The 23,832-nt window shown below is 48.8% G+C and overlaps 1 pseudogene; it reads left to right on the forward strand.

Moving 5' to 3' along the window:
- The first annotated feature begins 461 nt into the window (after nt 1–461).
- LOC118152792 (large ribosomal subunit protein eL42-like) lies at nt 462–1,102 on the forward strand (annotated as a pseudogene).
- The last annotated feature ends 22,730 nt before the right edge of the window (nt 1,103–23,832 follow it).

Genomic DNA, 23,832 nt, shown 5'->3' on the forward strand with positions numbered 1-23,832 from the left:
TGGAAACTGGGTAGAGGGTGGCTGTGCTGAGAAAACAGGTAAGCAGGATGTGAACCTTCAGAACTGTAAACCTCCAGGCTGCTCCTCTCCCACGCGCCTTCCTCCCTCACTCACTGGTAGGGTGGGGTGCAGCAGAGACCCTGGCACACCCTGGCCCCCTGCCCCAGGTACTGGCTAGGCTGAGAACAGGTGGTACTGTTGAAAAACCATAAGAGGAAGTTTGGGGAGGGCTGGGGGTGGGGAAAGTTTTGGGGCCCCTGCCAAGTTTCCCTTACCCTACTGAGCAGTAGGTGTGTTTATCTTACCCACAAAGACATTTAAATTTTAATGTTATCCACAAAGATATTTTAAATTTTGTCTTACCCACAAAGACATTTAAATTTCAGAGAGGTGTCAAGGCCTGCCCCTTTCTAGGGATGACAACAGACACCACTAGAAATGGGATAGGAGGGCCGGGCGTGGTGGCTCACGCCTGTAATCCCTGCACTTTGGGAGGCCATGGCGGACAGATCACGAGGTCAGGAGTTCAAGACCAGCCTGACCAACATGGTGAAAGCCCGTCTCTACTAAAAATTCAAAAATTAGCCAGGTGCGGTAGCACACACCTGTAATCCCAGCTACTTGACTGGCTGAGGCAGGAGAATTGCTTGAACCCGGCAGGCAGAGATTGCAGTGAGCTGAGATCATACCACTGTACTCCAGTCTGGGCGACAGAGCAAGACTCTGTCGCAAAAAAAAAAAAAAGAGCTTTTTCTTTCCGTGCCGACAGCACTCACGCAAACATGGTGAACATTCCTAAAACCCACCGAACTTTCCGTAGGAAGTGTGGCAAGCACCAACCCCACAAAGTGACACCGTACAAGAAGGGCAAGGATTCTCTGTATGCCCAGGGAAAGCGGCGTTATGACAGGAAGCAGAGTGGCTATGGTGGGCAGACTAAGCCGATTTTCTGGAAAAAGGCTGAAATTACAGAGAAGATTGTGCTAAGGCTTGAATGCCTTGAGCAAAACTGCGATCTAAGAGAATGCCGGCCATTAAGAGGTGCAAGCATTTTGCACTGGGAGGAGATAGGAACAGAAAGGGCCAAGTGATCCAGTTCTAAATGTCTTCTTTTCTTTTAGGAAGACAATAAAATTGTGAGTTTATGTTAAAAAAAAAAAAAAGAAGAAGAAAGAAATGGGATTGGAACAAGTTACCCATCTGTTGGATTTCTCCTGGGATTTGCGCCAGTTGAGAAAGGCTAATTCCAGAAAGCCTCTCTTTCACCTTTGGCCCCTTCACTTTTCTGTTTCCCAAAGCAGTCCCTACAATCTTTAAACCCAGAGGGATGTGGCTGTAATGGCCACTTAGGAGCTGAACGGTGTTGCGGAAACTGTCCCTAAGTGTTTTACCTGCACTGTCTCATTTAATATTTCTGCACCACAACTCCAGGTGGTAAGCACCTTTCTCTCCAATTTACAGATAGGAAACTGAGGCTCAGGAAGGCAAACTTGCTCAAAATAACTTAGTAAGTGTCAGAGCCCAGAGTTGAACAAGGATCTGTCTGATTTCAGAGTCTAGGCTCTTTACTCATGAATTAACTCTCAGCCTGACCATTGACTTCCCTAACATATAAAACTGAGCAACAGGGAGGCTGAGATCTAAAAGTATCATATATATATATATTTTTTTTATGAGATGGGGTTTCTCCATGTTGGTCATGCTGGTCTCGAACTCCTGACCTCAGATGATCCACCCTCCTCGGCCTCCCAAAGTGCTGGGATTACAGGTGTGAGCCACCATGCCCCGTATTTTAAGGTATTTTTAAAATACTGCTGCTAGTATGGGAGGGGGAGAGAATTGGAAGGGATTCCTTGGAAGTTAATGTATTTAAGAAAGGATAGCCATTGGAGACCAGCCTGACCAACATGGGGAAAACCCGTCTCTACAAAATAGTAATAATAAAATAGAATAAAAAAGAAAGGATAGCCAGGCTGGGTGCGGTGGCTCACCCCTGGAATCCCAGCCCTTTGGGAGGCCAAGGCAGGCAGATCACGAGGTCAAGAAATCGAGACCAGCCTGGCCAACATGGTGAAACTCCATCTCTACTAAAAATACAAAAATTAGCTGGGCATGGTGGCCCGCGCCTGTAATCCCAGCTACTTGGGAGGCTGAGGCAGGAGAGTCTCTTGAACCCGGGAGGCAGAGGTTGCAATGACCCGAGATCGCACCACTGAACTCCAGCTTGGCGACAGAGCGAGACTCCGTCTTAAAAACAAAAAACAAACAAACAAACAAACAAAAAACGAAAAGAAAAGAAAAAGAAAGGATAGCCAAGTGAAAAAAAAATGCAGGAGGTGAGAGGTCAAGGTCACACTCTGGAAGGTTGCAGCAAGGGGAAGATTTAGGAGAGGTGCTGCAGCTGTACGCAATTTTTTTTTTTTTTTTTTTTTTTTTTTTGAGACGGAGTTTCGCTCTTGTTACTCAGGCTGGAGTGCAATGGCGCGATCTCGGCTCACCGCAACCTCCGCCTCCTGGGTTCAGGCAATTCTCCTGCCTCAGCCTCCTGAGTAGCTGGGATTACAGGCACGCGCCACCATGCCCAGCTAATTTTTTGTATCTTTAGTAGAGACGGGGTTTCACTATATTGACCAGGATGGTCTCGATCTGTTGACCTCGTGATCCACCCGCCTCGGCCTCCCAAAGTGCTGGGATTACAGGCTTGAGCCACCGCGCCCGGCCTGTACGCAAATATTTTAAAGGTAGCCCTGGCAAGCCTTGAAGTTGTGGGTAGGGGAATTGGTGGAGGCAGATTTTCAAAAACGTAACACCTAACAAATGGGGCCTAGAGCTGATGCTGTAATAGCGGCTTCTGCCATCGAGATGACCTCAAAGCCCCTTGGCCTGTAACCCTTGCTGTGATTTCCCGCACTTCCCCCTTCTGTCATCCTCTGCTTGCCCATTCTCCCCGGCCCGTGGTAGTTCCCCAGTCGTCCACCAGGTGGGGCTGTTGCCCAGTGTGTCGCCCCAGGGGCTGCTGGATTGGGTGAAGACTTGCCGGGTTCTTCAGGCGCTGACTGGTTTCAAGGGGTCTCAGCTCCCACCCCATCCCCATCTGTTTACACACCAGGGCCCAGAAAACAGCTTTTGACCCAGCAAAGCCCCCATAAAATGTGCTTTTCTGGACCGGGCACGGTGGCTCAGGCCTGTAATCCCGGCACTTTGGGAGACTGAGGTGGGTGGATCACTGGAGGTCAGGAGTTCGAGACCAGCCTGGCCAGCATGGTGAAACCCTCACCCCATCTCTACTAAAATTACAAAAATTAGCCGGGCATGGTGGCAGGCACCTGTAATCCCAGCTACTCGGGAGGCCGAGACCGGAGAATAGCGTGAACCCAGCCGGCAGGGGTTGCAGTGAGCAGAGATCGTGCCCTTGCACTCCACCCTGGGCAACAGAGCAAGGTTCCGTCTAAAAAAAAAAAAAAGTCACCAAGTGAAAAAGAGATGCAGGAGGTGAGAGGCTGAGGTCACACTCTGGAAGGCTGCAGCAAAGGGGAAGATTTAGGAGGGACGCTGCAGCTGTAAGCTAATATTTCAAAGGTTGCCCTGGCAACCTTGAAGTAGAGGGGAGGGGGACTGGTGGAGGCAGATTTTCAAAAAACGTAAGACCTTTCTAACAGATGGGGTCTAGGGTTAATGCTGTAAGAGGGGCTTCTGCCAGAAAGACGACCTCAAAGCCCCTTCGCCCTTAAACTCCTGCGGTGATTATTCTCCCGTTTCCTCCTTCTGTCCTTTGCTCACCCATACTCCCCAGCCCATGGTAGTTCCCCGATCGTCCACCAGGTGGGGCTGTTTCCCAGTGGATCGCCCAGGGGCAGCTGGATTGAGTGAAGAGCATAGCCAGGTTCTTCAGGCGCTACCAAGGGGCCTCTAAAACCATCCCCATCTGTGTACATACCACGGCCCAGAGGGCAGCTTTTTTTTTAAATTTTTTTTATTTTTATGAGACTGAATTTCACTCTGTTTCCCAGGAGTGCAGTAGCAATCTCTGCTCACTACAACCTCTGCCTCTGGGGTTCAAGCGATTCTCCTGTCTCAGCCTCCCAAGTAGCTGGAACTACAAGCGCCTGCCACCACAACCGGCTAATTTTTTGTATTTTTAGTGGAGACGGGGTTTCACTATGTTGGCCAGACTGGTCTTGAACTCCACCCACCTTGGCCTCCCAAAGTGCTGGGATTGCAGGAGTGAGCCACCGCACCCAGCTGAGAACAGCTGTTAACCCAGCAAAGTCCCCATAAAATGTGTTCCTCTGAGCTGGGCACGATGGCTCACGTGTGCAATCCCAACCCTTTGGAAGGCTGGGGCAGGTGGATCACTGGAGGTCAGGAGTTCAACACCAGCCTGATCAGCATGATAAAACCCCATCTCGACTAAAAATACAAAAGTCATCCAGGCATGGTAGCATGCACCTGTAATCCTGGCTACTCGGAAGCTGAGACAGGAGAATGGCTTGAACCTGGGAGGCGGAGGTTGCAGTGAGCCAAGGTCGCGCCATTGCACTCCAGCCTGGGCAACAGAGCAAGACTCCATCACACACACACAAAAAGTGCTCTTCTGTCTTGTCCAGGCCGCCACCTCTGGGGCATACTCCCATCCTGTCCCATAAGAGGGACTTCAACCAGTGAGATGACCTCAAAGCCCCTTCGCCTGTAAGGAGATTCCTTCCATCTCTTTCTCCTTCCTGACCCTTGAGAGCGACGGCCCCGTGTGTGCAGAGCAGAGGGCCGGGCCAACAGCCCTGTGAGCCAGCAGGGTAACTAATGTGGTATGGCCTTTTGTACCCTTCAAAGGCCATGACACCGTGTCATCTCCCGGAAGGGGCCTCAAGTGCCCCACCTCGCTGAAACTATTTGCACTCAGTGGCTTGACCAGTTCTCCCAGGACAACTGCTCCTGAGGTGAAGGTTGAGGATGATCTCTGGAAGGAAGGGAGAGGAGAGGGTTGCTGGTACCTCCATCATTGGCCCAGATCTGCTTGCTGCCCCCTCAGACCTTTAGAGAGGCACAGAGCTGCTGGACCTCCAGGGACACAGAGTCAGAGCCCAGAATGAGCAAGGACACCCTGATTTTTCTGAGACAGGGTCTCACTCTGTCACCCAGCCTAGAGTGCAGTGGCGTGATCTCAACTCACTGCAGCCTCACCTTCCCTTGCCAGGCAGAGGTGATCCCCCATCTCAGCCTCCTGTGTAGCTGGGACCACAGGTATGGTGCCATCACGCTCAGCTAAATTTTTTTTTTTTTTTGAGATGGAGTCTCACTCTGTCACCCAGGCTGGAGTGCAGTGGTGCAATCTCAGCTCAGTGCAATCTCAGCTCACTGCAATCTCTGCCTCCTATGTTCAGGCAATTCTCCTGCCTCAGCCTCCTGAGTAACTGGGATTACAGGCACGTGCCACCATGCCCAGCTAATTTTTCTGTATTTTTAGTAGAGACAGAGTTTCACCATGTTGACCAGGATGGTCTCGATCTCTTGACCTCGTGATCCACCTGCCTTGGCCTCCCAAAGTGCTGGGATTACAGGCATGAGCCACCGCGCCCGACTGATTTTTATAATTCTATGGAGACTGTGTGAGAGAAGACCTTCTTCTAAGAATGCACACTAAAGTATTTAGGGGTGAGGGATATTATGACTGCAACTTATATCAAAGAATATACTGTATATATGTAAGATAGAAATAGATATAAAGATAGAATGATAAAGCAAATGTATTAAAATGTTAACGGTTGGAGAATCTGTATGAACACTATATGAGAATTTCTGTGCAATTCTTATGATTTTTCTTTCAGTCTGAAATTATATCAAAATAAAAATAGGCAAGGGGAGTCCATTGTCCAGTCCTGTGGCTCTTGTGCTAAACTTTCTGCAACCCTATTAAGTTCCTGGAGCCCATGTCTGGACACTGAATTAAAGCGATGAGTGAGGTCAGGCACGACAGCTGATGCCTGTTATCCCAGCACTTTGGGAGGCTGACGAGGGCCTCCTAAAAACACAAAAAATTAGCCAGGTATGCCCAGCATGGTCGCTCACACCTGTAATCTTAGCACTCTGGGAAGCAGAGATGGGTGGATCACCTGAGGTCAGGAGTTTGTCCAGCCTGGCCAATATGGTGAAACCCCCATCTCTACTAAAAATATAAACATTAGTCATTCGTGGTGGCAGGCGCGTGTAATCCCAGCTACTCAGAGTCTGAGGCAGGAGAATCGCTTGAACCTGGGGCTGGTGGGGAGTTGGTGGAGGTTGCAGTGAGCCAAGATCGCGCCATTGCACTCCAGCCTGGGTAACGAGAGCGAAACTCTGTCTCAAAAATACATACATACATACATACATACATAAAAAATAAAAATATAAAACAAAACCAAAAAAATTAGCCAGGAGTGTTGGTGCGTGACTGTAATCCCAGCTACTCAGGAGGCTGTGGCAGGAGAATCACTTGAACCCAGCAGGCGGAGGTTGTAGTGAGCCAAGATGGTGCCCCTACTCCAGCCTGGGAGACAGAGTAAGATTCTGTCTCAAATAAATACATAAATAAAGTGATGAGTGAAGGAGTTCTGAGAACTTGTGATTTCTACATGTTGGAATTCTGCTTATGAGGGTAGTGTGGAATTATGTACGTTACAAGATATTTGCAGAAAAGCCTTTTTTCTTCTCATGCATAGTATGACCTGAAACTAAAAGGAACTGTATATATATATTCATCCAAGCTTCTACCAGATTCATTGTATGCTATCCTGAGACAGATGAATCCAAGCTCTTCTTGTCTACTTCTGGATATGGGAACATAACCCCCTCTCACAGCCTGATCTATTACTGATTATTTCTGACCACTAGAACATTCCTTGACCTACTAAGTGAAAACTTTCTTTCCTGAAGCCTCTACCTGCTGATCCTGGTCCTGTTTTCTGGGTAATGGAGCCTCCACCTGCCAATCCTGGTCCTATTGCCTCTTCAGGGCTGATATGGGACCCCTAATGAATTTGGTCATTTCAAAAAATTGTACATATTTATGGGGTACAGTGTGATATTCTGAAATATGTATATACTGTGGAATAATTAAATCAAGCTAATTACCATATGCATTGCCTCATATTTTGTGTGTGTGTGTGTGTGTGTGTGTGTGTGTGTGTGGTGAGAACATAAACACTGCGCTTAGCGGTTTTCACATATGCAATATGTTTTTATTTTATTTATTTATTTATTTTGAGACAGTCTCTGTCACTCAGGCTGGAGTACAGTGATGCAATCTCGGCTTACTGCAAGCTCCACTTCCTGGATTTAAGTGATTCTCCTGCCTCAGCCTCCCGAGTAGCTGGGGTTACAGATGTGTGCCACCACACCCAGCAAATTTTTGTATTTTAGTAGAGACGGAATTTCACCATGTTGACCAGGCTGGTCTTGAATTCTTGACCTCAGGTGATCTGCCCACCTTGGCTTCTCAAAGTACAGGGATTACAGGCATGAGCCACCGCACACCACCACAGTATGTTTGTATTAACCATAGTCACTATGTTGTACGATAGGTCTCATGAACTTGCTCCTCCCATCTAGCTGAAATTTTGTATCTTTTGGCCAACATAAAAAGATATTATTTTCATCTTTGTGTTATAAATGAGGAAATTGCAACTCAGACAGGGGTTTGAATCTCTGCTGTGATAATTCAAGTTTACTAATCTCTCTCTGTCCTTCAGTTTCGTCTTCAGCAACATGGGATAATAATGATTCCTACCTCACAGACAGCTGGGAAGTATTAAGTGAGAAAGTAGATTCACAACATGCAATACAGTGCCTAGCATATGGCAAATGCTTGATAAATGTTAGCTGCTATTACTATCTATTACTTTTTTTTTTAAGACAGTTATTGCCCAGGCTGGAGTGCACTGACTCCATCTCGGCTCACCAAAACCTCCACCTCCTGGCTTCAAGCAGTTCTCCTGCCTCAGACCTCCTGAGTAACTGGGATCACAGGCACCCACCATCATGCAGAGCTAATTTTTATATTTTTAGTAGACGGAGTTTCACCATGTTGGCCAGGCTGTTCTCAAACTCCTGACCTCAAGTGATCCACCCGCCTCGACCTCCCAAAGTGCTAGGATTACAGGCGTAAGCCACTGCGCCTGTCCTGCTATTACTATTCTTGATTCAGAGTTCCCACTCTCAACTACAACATCCAACATTCCAGAGTTCGCACTTTCAACCTGCTAAGTGGGCAAAGGAGAAAAATTGATGCTGAATGATGCTATGGGGAAGCTCTAGATAAATGGAGTCACAGAGGAGTGCCATCTGAAGGGGCCTTGATAGACTAGCACCTCACCAAGCAGAGAAGGGCAGGGGCATGTCCTGGAAGCACAGAGGGACAAGGTCTGTTTCTGTCCCTTGCCCTGCCTCTCCTTGGTACAGCATCCTGCTCCTATCCTGCAGGTCTTCACCTTTGCCCCTCACTGTGGCCTGCCAGTGCTCCCGCCTGCAGTGCCCGTGGTCCCCTGCCTCAGCTGCCTCCCTAATCAGGGGCCCACAGCCTCTCCAGCAGGGAGCAGGAGCCCCTGGCACTTAGGGCCTGGCAGGACCCCTGATAAACAACTGGAGCTCTTGTTTGCAGAATCTGTCATTTCTAAAGGAAAAGCAGAAACAAACTACAGAACGAGGGGAGCTGGCTAAGGAGTCACATGGCTGCTGGCAGTTCTCCACTCAGACCTCTGGCCTCTGCTTGTGGGACTTCTTGCTTGTCCTTCAAGATCCACTGCAAAAATGCCTTGTCTCCACAAAGCCTTCCTTGACTGCACCCCCAACCACCCCACACCCTGCAAGCTTCCATTGCACCCAGCACAAGATCCACTACTGCCGCTTATTGCACTAAGTGGAAACTGGTCAGGTTGTGGGGTCCCAACCAGCCTGTGAGCTCCAGAAGGCAGGCATTTTGTCTCACGGACCTAGCCCAAAACAGAAGTGTCTATGGAAATAGTGCAATGACTGAGTAGAATATGCGTGGACTATGACATAGGCAATCAAGAAATCTATATCCTGACAAACAAAAAATAGTTTATGAAAATGTTGTGTAGGTAAAAGGCAAAGGCTGGAAATTTAAAATTTTTCCAAAATAATAATATTTTATATTTTAACAGTATAATATTTTATATTTTAACAATAAACTGTGGCCGGGTGTAGTGGCTCACATCTGTAATCACAGCACTTTGGGAGGCCAAGGCAGGCGGATCATGAGGTCAAGAGATCGAGACCATCCTGGCCACCATGGTGAAACCCTGTCTCTACTAAAAATACAAAAATTAGCCAGCCATGGTGGTGCATGCCTGTAGTCCCAGCTACTTGGGAGGCTGAGGCAGAATAATCACTTGAACCTGGGAGGCGGAGGCTGCAGTGAGCTGAGATTGTGCCACTGCACTCCAGCCTGGTGACAGAGCAAGACTCCGTCTCAAAAATGAATGAATGAATGAATGAATGAATGAATGAATGTAAAATGTTCACCTCAGGGGCCATTTTTATTTCACTTGAAAGATCTCAGAAAAATGCCTTTTTCTTTAATTTTCTACATCTGACACAAAATTGAAAAAGATATTTCTGGCCAGGGGTGGTGGCTCACACCTGTAATCCCAGTACTTTGGGACGTCTAGGCGGGTGGATCACCTGAGGTCAGGAGTTCAAGACCAGCTTGGCCAACATGGCAAAACCCCATCTCTACTAAAAGTACAAAAATTAGCCGGGTGGGTGGTGAGCACCTGTAATCTCAGCTACTCAGGAGGGTGAGGCAGGAGAATAGCTTGAACCCGGGAGGTAGAGGTTGCAGTGAGCCGAGATCGTGTCACTGCACTCCAGCCTGGGTGACAAGAGTGAGACTCAGTTAAAAAAAAAAACAACTTAGGCTTGGAGATTTACATAAATTCTATTTAAAAAACAAGATGGGCTGGGCAAGGTGGCTCATGCCTGTAATTCCAACAATTTGGGAGGCTGAGGCAGGCAGATCACTTGAGGTAAGGAGTTCAAGACTAGCCTGGTCAACATCGTGGTCCCCATCTCTACTAAAAATATAAAAAAATTAGCCAGGTGTGGTGGTGTGCATCTGTAGTCCCAGCTCACTGCAACCTCCACCTCCCAGGTTCAAGCAATTCTCAGGAGGCTGAGCTGAGGTCGCACCACTACACTTCAGCCTGGGTGACAGAGCAACACTCTGTATTGAAACACACACACACACACACACACACACACACACACACACACACACACAAAGGAAATATAGCACCGGGCATGCAATATGATCCTAACTTTGTAAAAAAAAAAAAGTTATTGATGAACAGTATTCTGATCCTATTTTATTTTATTTTTATTTATTTATTTTTGAGACGGAGTTTCGCTCTTGTTACCCAGGCTGGAGTGCAATGACGCGATCTCGGCTCACCGCAACCTCCGCCTCCTGGGTTCAGGCAATTCTCCTGCCTCAGCCTCCTGAGTAGCTGGGATTACAGGCACGTGCCATCATGCCCAGCTAATTTTTATATTTTTAGTAGAGACGGAGTTTCACCATGTTGACCAGGATGGTCTCGATCTCTTAACCTTGTGATCCACCTGCCTCAGCCTCCCAAAGTGCTGGGATTACAGGCGTGAGCCACCGCGTCCGGCCCCGATCCTGTTTTAAAAGAGTAAAACTATCAGTGAGTGTATAGGTACAGAAAAAAAAAAGTTCAGAGGACATTTACTAACTAACCCTTAACATTGATTTTCCCTGAGGGATAGGACTTAATGACAGGTGGAATTTGAACTTTCATTTTCTTCCTACTTGTAATGTGTTTTTACAATAAGGAAGTTTGTTTTATATTTATAATTATAATTTTTACTATTAATTAGTTTAAAAGTTAAATCAAAAACTTTATAATTTTTTTTTTTTTTGACACAGAGTTTCACTCTTGTTACCCAGGCTGGAGTGCAATGGCGCGATCTCTGCTCACCGTAACCTCCGCCTCCTGGGTTCAGGCAATTCTCCTGCCTCAGCCTCCTGAGAAGCTGGGATTATAGGCACCGCCACCATGCCCAGCTAATTTTTTGTATTTTTAGTTGAGACCATGTTGACCAGGATGGTCTCGATCTGTTGACCTCGTGATCCATCCGCCTCGGCCTCCCAAAGTGCTGGGATTACAGGCTTGAGCCACTGTGCCCGGCAATTATTTTTAAATTAATAAAGATGTAAGACTTAAAGGAAATCACAAAATGTAAACCAGGGCTGTGTCTGGGTGATGAGAACTATGGGTGATTTTTCTAACTTTTTGCTATTTTCTCTATTGTCCACATTTCTATGAGAAAATACTTTTATAATTTTTTCCAAAACCTTAAGAACAGTCTTAATAAATGAATGCATGTTTTCTCAGATGTTCTTCGCACCTGCATCTGATCTAGCATGCGGAAGGTCTTGGCTCTCTCTCTGTCCTCCCTTGCTCCACTGTGTTGATCAGTTCCCCAGGACTCTGTATGGTTGAGCCTTCTTCCATGCACACTCCCCAGATCTAGACACTTGCATGGTGGTGCAGGGCTTCAGCGGGAATCCCTGGCCCTGCCAAGATGGTCATGGCTCCTGCCCTGCCCTTGCCTTGCATTGCAGCCCTCCAAACTTTACCAGGTCACCTCTAAAGACCACTCGGCTCTCCAGGAAGCTCTCCCCTCACCCGCAGCCTCCCCTATTTGCCTTGTCTTAGAATTCCTACAGCATAGGGAGCCTGCACCCCAAGAGTTCATAAGCAGTCACCCTCTTTATCCACAGTTTCACTTTCTTTTCTTTTACTTTTTTTGAGATGGGGTTTTGCTCTTGTTGCCCAGGCCGAATTGCAATGGTGCAATCTTGGCTCACCGCAACCTCCACCTCCCAGGTTCAAGCGATTCTCCCGCCTCAGCCTCCTGAGTAGCTGGGATTACAGGCGCCTGCCACCATGCCCGGCTAATTTTGTATTTTTATTAGAGACGGGGTTTCTCCATGTTGGTCGGGCTGATCTCAAACTCCCGACGTCAGGTGATGTGCCTGCACTGGCCTCCCGAAGTGTTGGGATTACAGGAGTGAGCCACCACACCTAGCCCACACTTTCACTTTTTTTGGTTTCAGTTACCCATCGTGCAGTATAAAAAGATATTTTGAGAGAGAGAAAGAGACCACATTCACACAACTTTTATTACAATACATAATTATAAATTGTATTTTATTATTAGTCATTGTGGTTAATTTCTTACTGTATGTAATGTATACATTAAACTTTATCATTGGTATGTACATATAGGAATAAACAATATACAGAGAGTCTGGTACTATCCGCCATTCCAGGCATCCATAGGGATCTGTGAATAAGGGCGACTAGTATTTGCCATCTTCTGTTCTGTTTCCCCTCACTTATTTGTTGGACCACCTTTTCCTAAGAGAATATCCTATGCAGTGATGAGCAGTATTGGAGAAACAAGGACGGTCCCAAAGGCATCAGCCACAGAGCAGTCATCATCCTTCACATGCACTGAATGAATGAGAGAAGGGTGGAAACCAATGAGACACAGAGCCTGTCCTCAAGGAGCTCCTAGTCTAGTAAGGACAATAATATGAGTTATGTTATCCACACATAATACACACTAGGAGGAGGTATGTGGGAGGAGGAGCTAAATGGATTTAAAATGGGTCTTGAAGACTGGTCAAGTTTGGATGGAGAGGGGTGGATGGGGGTAGGATAAGGGGCATTCCAGGAAGGGGGACAGTGTATACAAGGCAATGGAAGCAGGACCACCCCAGGATCTCTCAGATCTAGCTAGCACGGAGAGGGTTGTAAAGGTACTTTGTGGGTAAAGGCCTGGAATGATGAGTTGAGCCCAGATCCTCGCAGAACCAGAACATCAAGAGAAGGTGGATTTGATTTTGCAGGCCCTGGGAAGCCTCTAACAGTCTCTGAGCTTTAGAAATGCACAGTAGTCAGGCACAGTGGCTCACGCCTATAATCTCAGCACTTTGGGAGACTGAGGCAGGTGGATTACCTGAGGTCAGGAGTTTGAGACCATCCTGACCAAAATAGTCAAGCCCTGTCTCTACTAAACATACACATTAGCCGGGCGTGGTGGTGGGCACCTGTAATCCCAACTACTGGGGAGGCTGTGGCAGGAGAATCCCTTGAACCTGGGAGGTGGACGTTGCAGTGAGCTAAGATTATGTCATTGCACTCCAGCCTGGGCAACAAGAGCAGAACTCCATCTCAAAAAAAAAAAAAAAAAAAAAAAAAGGCACAGTAATCCAGGTGGGTATCCATAAAAGGCTGAAGGAGGCTGGCAGCCACAGGGAGCAGGGGCAGAGGGGAAATTCCAAACTTTGTTCCCACCTTGCTGGCTTAAAGGAAGCAAGTAACACATGTTAAGTGCTGACCATGGGCAAATCACTGCTCCGTCTTTAATCCTGGAGACAGTTCTGTAAGATGAGATGGTATGAGATGAGATAGTATGATCCCAGTTTGCGGACTGAGTTCCAGAAGGTTGAAGTTTGCCCATGATTCTGCTGAGAGAGATCCACGATCATCTTGCCAGGAAACAATCCCAAGGATCGGAATCCAAGTTGGCCTGAACCCACAGGCCAAAGCACCATCTCCCTATCTCACTTTCTCCTATAGCATCTTTCATATTTACCAGCATCTAGCCCTATGATGGTTCGGTACACACTGGAATGAGTGAATGAAGAAATGAATGAACAAATGATTGAATCCCAGGCTGCTAAAGAAAACCTCTCGGCACACACAAAAAGGGTAGACAATGGAGGTGGGGAGGAGATGTAAGAATAAACAGAAAATAAACAATCGTTGTATTACCACTTCCTCTGGGTCATGGTTTTTAATGGTGTGCAGCAGGCACATCCACTGTGGTACAGGCACATCCACAGAGACATAAAGAGCTATTTATTTACTTCCTTTGAGGGGTAAATAAAGATCAGGTCAAAACAGGCTCCCCCAAATGGCCAGGGGTCTCCCCCAGGTGCTGATGCATCACTTGGCCTGAAGCAGTCACAGGTGGCCTCTGCTCATATGTCATCTGCGCCTTCCTTTACACATGCGTGGGTCTGGCTCACAAGGGAGGCCCCACGTGCGGTGGGGAGGTAGGGGAAGGGGAAGGGTGGCGGGGCAGGACTTCCTCACTGCTCTTCCATGGCAGCAACATTTATACCCCCAGGAGGGATATGGGAGACTCAACAAGTGGAATGGCGCTGGCCTAAGAGCTGGCTCAGGGTGCTGGAGGCCCCATGCTGTGCCAGGCAGCGGATCGGCAGATGGCTGGATTGTGGGGGGACAGGATTAAGAGGGGCACCCTGTAGAGGTACAGTCAAGCCTCATTATTCATGGAGCCTGTATTTGTGAATTTTCCTCCTTGCTAAAATTTGTGACCCTGAAATCAATACTTGAGTTGCTTTGTCATCTTTCACAGAACATGCACGTTGGGTGACTCAAATTTTTCATGGCTCTGCGTGTTCTCAGCTGAGGTGGGACAGGGCAGCACTCTGCCTGTTTCAGCTCCTGTAATGTAAACAAGTGTCCTTGTCAGGCCGGGCGTGGTGGCTTACGCTTGTAATCCCAGCACTTTGGGAGGCTGAGTTGAGCGGATCACCTGAGGTCGAAAGTTTGAGACACGCCTGACCAACATGGAGAAACCCCGTTTCTACCAAAAATACAAAAATTGGCCAGGCATGGTGTGCAAACCTGTAATCCCAGCTACTCAGAAGGCTGAGGAAGGAGAAATGCTTGAACCTGGGAGGTGGAGATTGCACCATTGCACTCCAGCCTGGGCAAGAAGAGCGAGACACCGCAAACAACACAGCAAACAATAACAGGTGTCCTTGTCACAGCCTACTTAGTGCCACCTTTTCTGCATTGCTGGTCTTTTTATTGATTTCCTTGTTTAAAATGTCCCCCAAGCCTAGGGCTGATGTGCTGGCAAATGTTTCTCAGTATGAGATGACTGTATGTGCCTTACAGAGAAAATACATTAGATCAGGTTCATTTGGGCATGAATTATCGCGCTGTGGGCCAAGTTCAATGTTAATGAGTCAATAATATATATTCGAAAAGATGTCTTTAAATAAAAACACAGAAGACAAAGTTTTGCCTTGACTAGTTTATGAAAGTATTGTGACTCATGGCTCACAGAGACCTAACCCTGTGTTTCCCCTCTGTGTGATGGGCCAGTATCCACCAGTTCAGTGTTTGTGGTGACTGTACAGAACATAACTAGTGAGAACAGTGAGAACTGGTAGTGTTTAAACACTGTAATAATATCCTCTGGGTACCTGTGAATGCCAGTCTGCATCTACTCATCTATCCACCACCCATCATCCACTGAAAATCCAGTAAGTGCAGAATCCAACACTAAAAGCAACAAATACAGGATGCAAGCAGGGCCCTGGCCCGCCCACTGACCATCTTAACTGTACAATGGGGGCATCTGTAGGTTTTATTTTTTTATTTGGCCTAGATCCCTGGGTTGATATACTAGTATTGGGGCTTAAAAGTTTCGCCAGTATTTACATCAGGCAAACACTTGTGTCATAATAACAACCTAACACATACACGTACTAGGGCCAGGCACTGTTTTGAGTATGTGCATAAAGTCTCCTAACAACTCCTGTAATTCTCCTAATAGCCCTGTATGGTGGGTGCTATTTATTTATTTATTTTGAGACAGTCTTGCTCTGTCACCAGGCTGGAGTGCAGTGTCATTATCTCGGCTCACTGCAACCTCTGCCTCCCAGGTTCAAGTGATTCTGCTGCCTCAACTTCCCAAGTAGCTGGGACTACAGGTGTGTGCTACCACCCCCAGCTAATTTTTGTATTTTTAGTAGAGACAGGGTTTCACCATGTTGGCCAGGATGGTCTTGATCTCGTGACCTCATGATCCGCCCACTGTGGCCTCCCAAAGTGCTGGGATTACAGGCGTGAGCCACCTTGCCCAGCCTGGTGGATACTATTATTATGCCCTATTTACAGATAAGGACACTAAGGCACAGAGAGTTTAAGAATTCACCTGGATATCACAGCTGGTGTGTGGAAGAGGCAGAAAGGCTTATGTGCCTCCAATGACATGGAAGGAGGGCCAGCATCTTGTGGGGCTCCAGTCCTCCCTCAATCATGAGGAGGATCCCTCTCTTTAGGCATGCACCGGCACTCTTCAGTAGCAGGAGAGCATGAAGTGACGTTGGGAGGCTGGGGCCACTCGGAAGTCCAGGCAAGCAGGCTGGGCGCGATGGCTCACGCTTGTAATCCCAGCACTTTGGGAGGCTGAGGCGGGTGGATCACCTGAGGTCAGGAGTTTGAGACCAGCCTGGACAACATGGTGAAACCCCGTCTTTACTAAAAATACAAAAATGAGCCGGGCGTGGTGGTAGGCGCCTGTAATCCCAGCTACTTGGGAGACTGAGACAGGGCAATCGCTTGAACCCCGGTGGTAGAGGCTGCAGTGAGCCGAGATCAAACCACTGCACTCTGGCTTTGGTGACAGAGTGAGACTCCATCTCAAAAAATGAAATATGAATTGAAACGAAATGAAATGAAATGAAATCCAGGCAGGAAGAGAGCAGGGCCTGCGTGCAGGCAGACGGAAGGTCTGGGATGTAACTGACAGGACAGGGAGCCCAGCAGTTCTCCAAGGAGGCCAGGGCAGGGGGCCTCTCTTTCAGCAAGGCCAAGAGGGGCTCAGGAAGCTAAGTCCCAGGGAGAAGCCTTAGAGACCACGGCCTCACAGAGGAAGTGTTTTCATTGAGATCTCCAACTGCCGCACCACCTTCTTTCCTGGAGCGAAGAGGTGCAGTTGGTGACCTGGGGCTATGGGTAATGGGAAGAATGCGAAGCAGAGATCCCATCCAACCTGGAAAACTGGAGGGACAGCTAGAGTTGGAGGAGGGGTTGAGTGAGGACATCTCCCCTCAGCTCACAGAAGTCACAAACCTCACCAACCGAGAAAAATCAGATTCCAGGCCTGGTGTGAGAGGGAAGTGAAAGTGTACCTCCAATGCCTGCTCCCCTGCCCTCCCCTCCAGGACCCTGGCCCATCCTGCATCCGGGCTGCCCCATGATGGTGGGCTCCAAGGTGAGGGCCTGTCACATGTGTTTGTAGGCTCCCTTAGGGCCTTCTGAGCTCTGACTCACAAGGGTGGCTCTCTCAGAGCTGTGATGGCATGGTCTCTCCTCCCCAGGGAGGCAGAAAAGGAACTGGGGAAAATGAGGGCTTATAAGCTATAAGAGGTAAGGAACTGGGCCTGTCTTGTGCCTTCCTCTTTCACACACACTGAACATGGTGCCCGGTGTATCCATGGTAAGCACTTAATAAACACAGAGGCTGGGTGCAGTGGCTCACACCTGTAATCCCAGCACTTTGGGAGGCCAAGGTGGGTGGATCATGAGGTCAAGAGATCAAGACTATTCTAGCCAACATGGTGGAACCTCATCTCTATTAGTAAAAAGTACAAAAATTAGCTGGTCGTGGTGGCACGCACCTGTAGTCCCAGCTACTCAGGAGGCTGAGGCAGGAGAATCACTTGAACCCAGGAGGCGGAGGTTGCAGTGAACCAAGATCATGCCATTGCACTCTAGCCTGGGTGACAGAGCGAGATTCTATCTCAAAAAATAAAAAATAAATGAATAAACAGACACTGAGCAGATGAGTGAATCAGTGAGGAAGTGAATGAATGAGTCAACACCGGACCCACAAGGCTGCCTGTCAACCTCTAGCCACGTGGAGATTCCCATCTCCAGAGAAGAGCTCTGCTAATACCCCATCCTGCACCCAGGCTGCCCCACGATGGTGGGCTCCAAGGTGAGGGCCTGTCACATGTGCTTGCAGGCTCCCTTAGGGCCTTCTGAGCTCTGACTCACAAGGGTGGCTCTCTCAGAGCTGTGATGGCATGGTCTCTCCTCCCCAGGGAGGCAGAAAAGGAACTGGAGAAAATGAGGTCTTATAAGCTATAAGAGGTAAGGAACTGGGCCTGTCTTGTTCCTTCCTCTTTCACACACACTGAACATGGTGCCTGGTCTATCCATGGTAAGCACTTAATAAACACAGAGGCTGGGTGCAGTGGCTCACACCTGTAATCCCAGCACTTTGGGAGGCCAAGGTGGGTGGATCATGAGGTCAAGAGATCAAGACTATTCTAGCCAACACGGTGGAACCTCATCTTTATTAGTAAAAAGTACAAAAATTAGCTGGTTGTGGTGGCACGCACCTGTAGTCCCAGCTACTCAGGAGGCTGAGGCAGGAGAATCACTTGAACCCAGGAGGCGGAGGTTGCAGTGAGCCAAGATCATGCCATTGCACTCTAGCCTGGGTGACAGAGCGAGATTCTATCTCAAAAAATAAAAAATAAATAAATAAAAAGACACTGAGCGGATGAGTGAATCAATGAGGAAGTGAATGAATGAGTCAACACCGGACCCACAAGGCTGCCTGTCAGCCTCTAGCCATGTGGAGATTCCCATCTCCAGAGAAGAGCTCTGCTATATACATTCCTCAAACTCCCTGTTAGCTAACTGTGACATGTGACCAACTGGTGATCAAAGGGATAAGCCATCTACCAACTGTTAGGTCACATTCTGAAAATAAACCCTTTCCTCTATTTTTGACAAACCTTGACCTCCCTGCCTCAACCCCGCTCACAGTACATTTGACCTTCTCAATGACCTCTCTAAGGGATGGGGACGTGACCCTCTGCCTCATCAAAGAATGGCACAGACTCCCCCACAGGGCAAATTCGGTGCTCCTCAATGAACCTCGCCCTGATTCTATAGGGTTCTTCTGTGAGAAGGGCTCCATGATGACCTCCAAGGGGCCTCTGGTCAGGTTGAGGGAGAATCAGACCCTCCACCTTTGACCAGAGGGGAGGGAGTCCAGTGTGAGGGCATTAGTGAAGGGGGTTCTGGCCCCCCTCTGCTCTAGGCCCCTCACAAAAAGAAGTCCATCTGGAAGCATTCTTCTCCCAGCAGGTTCCCATAGGAAGGCCTACATGATGCAGGCTCCCCAGCCCGTTCTCATCTACAGCTCATGGCAAAGATTGTCAACTTCCCCTAAAATCCACTTTCCCTTCTTGTACCTTTGGTCCTAGAAGCTCTACTACGTATGTTTCCCAGACTCCCTGTCAGCTAAGTGTGGCATGTGACCAGCTGGTGACCAAAGAGATGTCATCTGGCAACTGTGCCGTCATGTTCTGAAAAGGAAGTGAAGTGCCCTCTCTTTTTTTTTTTAGAGCTGGAGTTTCACCATGTTGGCCAGGATGGTATCAACCTCCTGAACAGCAGCACAGGAGGGGCTTGAGTCCTCAACACCATCAAAGGGTCAGATCATCCACCCAGATTTATATGGGAGAAATTTCCATTTTGTGAAGCCACTCTAGTTGGAGTCTGTGTTACAGCAGCCTTACCTCCCCTAGTGCCTATCCCAGCCCATTCTTTGGTGCCAAGATGCTGATGGGTAAAGGCATGCATGAGAGGCTCTGTACTCATCCATGTCTCCAGCCCTTCAGCTCCATTAGGCCAGCTTCCTACGTGTCAGAGTGCCTTCTAGGCTGTTAAGACAGCCCTGGAGCCGGGTGTGGTGGCTTACGCCTGTAATCCTAGCACTTTGGGAGGCTGAGGTGGGTGGATCACCTGAGGTCAGTAGTTCAAGACCAGCCTGGCCATCATGGAGAAACCCCATCTTAGAAAAAAAAAAAAAAAAAGACACCCTTGGATCCATCCCCACTTAATCCCAAATAAGCCAAAGGTGACTGTCTCCCTCATGATACCCAATTTATTCTTCCCTTGAAGTGACCATTTCTCAACTGCTTATCTCCTTCCCTGCTTAGGAAACCAGTGCACTTAGGCCAACCGATCCTATGGGGAAGGTGGTAAGGAGAACAGAAAGTGTGTGGGTGTCACACCAGAGCCCAAATCTCGCCAATGCTCACCGGCTGTGTAGCACTGGACAGATCTCTTAGCTTCTCTAAGCCTCAGTTTCTTCTCTATGAAATGGGGGTAACTGCTTACAGGTTAGTGAGAGAAGATTACGCACTCATGAAGTCCCTAGCACTGTGCCTGGCATGTAACAGGTGCTCACTAAATCATGGCTGCTATTACTATGGTGCTAAGTAAGGGAATATTGAGAACTCAGCTGGAGAAGAGATCTGATGACCTCCCTGGTGGAGGGTGGCCAGGGAGGGAGTGGAAGAGAGAGCTGGGGAGAGGAAACCGTGCCCATAAAGAGGAAGAGAGAGGCAGAGCTGGAGGTGCCATCAGGAGAGAGAGAGGAGTGGGTTCGGTGATGACCACGCTGGGCAAGGGGTGGACAGTGCAGCTGTGCTGTCTATCAGCTGCCTCCAGCTGAGACAATTCCTGTGCTCATCTCACTTTTGTCTGCCCATCGCCTCTGCTGGGTTGGCCACTCTCACCACCACAGTCACTGTTGCCACCGTGTCAGCTGCTGTTTCTTTCCTCATCTTCCTTCCTGCTCATAATATGGCAGAAGGTGGCAAGGGAAGGAGCTGCCCTCCGCCAGCAACCTCCCTGCCCCTGGAGGCTGGAGCTGCCCAGTCATGGGTAAGAACTCAGGATCTGGAGACACACAGGCTGAGTTCTGTTCCCACCTCTAGCACTTAGGAGCGGGGTGACCTCAGCAAGGGAGATGATGCGGCTAAAGCTTCAGTTTCCTCATCTGCACAGTAGGGATAACGGGGCTGTTGAGAAGAAGGAATGAGATTATGCGTGGTAAGCACCCAGCCCAGCACAGTGTCTGGCACACAGCAAGTGTTCAATGCATGTTTGTGTTTGCTAGTATCAAGGCCAAATAGGCCTGTGGCCTGTGCAGTCACGCAGGGTCCCATGCCCAGGAGGGGTCCCAACTTGGTTAACTTTTTTTTTTTTTTGAGACAGAGTCTTGCTCTGTGGCCAGGCTAGAGGGCAGTGGTGTGATCTTGGCTCACTGCAACCTCTGCCTCCTGCGTTCAGGCGATTCTCCTGCCTTAGCCTCCTGATGATCTGTGACTGCAGGCATGAACCACCACGCCTGGCTAATTTTTGTGTTTTTAGTAGAGACAGGGTTTCACTCTGTTGGCCAGGATGGTCTCGATTTCTTGACCTCATGATCCACCCACCTTAGCCTTCCAAAGTGCTGGGATTACAGCTGTGAGTTACTGCTCCCGGCTGAAACTTTTTTTTAAGAGACAGGGTCTCTGTTGCCCAGAATGTAGGAGCACAGTGGCATGATCATAGCTCACTGCAGCCTTGAACTCCTGAGTCCAAGTGATTCACTTCAGCCTGCAGAGTAGCCAGGAGTACAGGCAGGCACCACTAGCTATTTTATTTTTTAATTTTATTATTTCTTTTTTTTTGTATGCAGGGTCTCACTGTGTTGCCCAGGCTGGTCTCGAGCTCTTGGCCTGAAGAGATCCTCCCGCCTTTGCCTCCCAAAGTGCTGGGATTACAGGCATGAGCCACCACACTCAGCTTTGAAATTCTTAATAATTTTTGAACACGGGTCCTGCAAATTATGTAGCTAGTCCTGGCCATTATTAGCATGTATTTATTGAATCTGCTGGCTGCCAGTGGCTACAGAAGAAGAGACCTGTCCAGGAGTCTGTTAAAGATGTGGGACATTAGAGAGCCTTGGGAATCTCAAGGGAGGGATTTAAATACAGTGATGTGGGACCATGCCAGGTTGCCAGCAATTAGAGACTAAGAGGGGAGTGAGACTCCCACACATACTCTCACTGGGGCTGGGTGCGGTAGTTCACGCCTGTAATCCCAGCACTTTGGAAGGCTGAGGCAGAAGAATTGCTTGAACCTGGGAGGCGGAGGTTGCAGTGAGCCAAGATCACGCCACTGCACTCCAGCCTGGGCAATAAGAATGAAACTCTGTCTTGAAGAAAAAAAAAACCATCTTCTCACTGGGCACTGGGGATGGATGGGGGTGCTCTCCCCACAAACAGCCAGAACAATGGGCAGCCTCTGGAACCCAGCATGCCTCCTTATTTCAACCATTCTCCCACCAAGGACAAAGGTGTCCAAGGTACCTGAGGTAAACACCCACCCATCTGCCCTGTGGATCAATCCTCTGTGTACCCAGGACAAAGGCAGGCCATACTCAAGCTCAGGAACACAGAAGTTGTGTCCGCAGAGGCCTACATCTTCAGCATATGGAGGGACACGTGGTAAAGCAGCACTGCCCCAAAGCCCCTCGGTGCCCAGGTCCAGCCGGGTCTTGCCGGTCAGGTTGGAGCTGGCATGGGGGTAGCACAGAGGAAGGGGTGCTCATTATACTTGTGGTGGCCTGAGGGCTTGGTCCAGCTCCAGGAGATGAAACTATCTCCTCCTTCTCTTAAATTTTAAATCCCAGGGTAGTATGTCTAGAAAGTAATATGGGGTGTTTGGGGCAGTGACTTGAAGCCTCAGGAGATATGGAGCCTTCTGGGGGGGTTCTCTGGAGCTGGGGGTACCCCTAAACACTATGATGAGGTATGACCTCCCAGAGTTGCCCAGAGACCACCTCAGGAGGCACATCTGGTACCTGCTGTCGGTCTCCCCTACTGGACTGTGGGCTCCTGGAGGGCAAGGCCCACCCACAGTGAGGCTGAGCAGATGTGCGCAGTCCCGGCCTCCAGGACCATGGCACTGTCTCCTCCCTGTGTCCCAGGTCCTGCCTCGGCTTCCCTGGACTCGCCACCATGGCCTGGCCCTCTTGCATTCCCAGGCCTTCCTGGAGCGGCCCAGGGGAGAGTCTGAGGGTGGCTCAGCCCTGGAAGAGGCCCCTTTCCATCCACCTCTGGCCACCTGTCCTGAGAACTTACTCCTTCCAGACAGCTGGAGAGCAGCCCCAGAGCTTCTGGTTCAGGGGCCTGGGAGAAGGAAGGCTGCTCCAAGGGAGCTGAGCCAAGACTGGAGGGGAGGCCCCTGGAGTGGGTGGGAACACTGGGTGTGCGTGGATGGGGATGGAGTGCAAAAAGGCACTTGAGAGAAGTGGGAATTGGGGGTGGGGTCAAAGAGTGGAATGTGGAGCTCGTTCTCCTGGGGGCACAGCTGTTTATTCTAATCTCTCTCTTCAGCTGCTGCATGTTCCTCATCTTGGGGCTCAATCCAGACTCCCCTTCCTCCTCTGTTGCTGAGCTGGGGAGGCAGACTCTATGGGAGACAGTCCTACTTCCTGCTGTGGCCACCTTAGTTCCCCGCCGCAGCCTGCTAACAGGAACAAGGGGAAAAAACAGGCATCAAAAAGAAATGTGTGCTCCACCTCAGACCCACTCTGTGCCCATGTGTCAGTTACTGGGGCTTGAAGCTGAGTCAGCTGCCCCTCCCCTGACTTCACCCACCTCCAACTGTCGTGACAACCAGAGCTGGTCACCCCAGAGTCACCTGGACACTTCACAACTTTACTAGTGGCACAGGACTTGCAGGGCTGGCAGACAGTGCTGGCTTATTGGGAACATGGGGCAGAGGCAGCTGTGGCCTCACGGGGTTCTCCTCTGAGCCTTCACACTGTACTCCTTCCTGCCAGCTCTGCACTTGACACCTACTGTCCCCAGTGAGATGCTATGACAGGAAAAAGACTGATTTTCCAAACAAATGGAAACACAACTCATGACATGTTTTCGATTTTTCGTCTTATTTCAGAACATTCCAAAAAGCAAAAAAAGCACTAGAAAAAAAAAACCTCCTTTAGTTCTTCAACCCCAAAAAACAACCCCTGTTAACACTATGGTATATTTCCTTCAGGTCTTTCTGTGTATGTGTGTACAAAATATATAGTTGTAAATATATATAAAATTTTGCATCCTAA

The sequence above is a fragment of the Callithrix jacchus genome, chromosome 4 (assembly GCF_049354715.1).
Source record: "Callithrix jacchus isolate 240 chromosome 4, calJac240_pri, whole genome shotgun sequence".
NCBI lineage: Eukaryota > Metazoa > Chordata > Mammalia > Primates > Cebidae > Callithrix > Callithrix jacchus.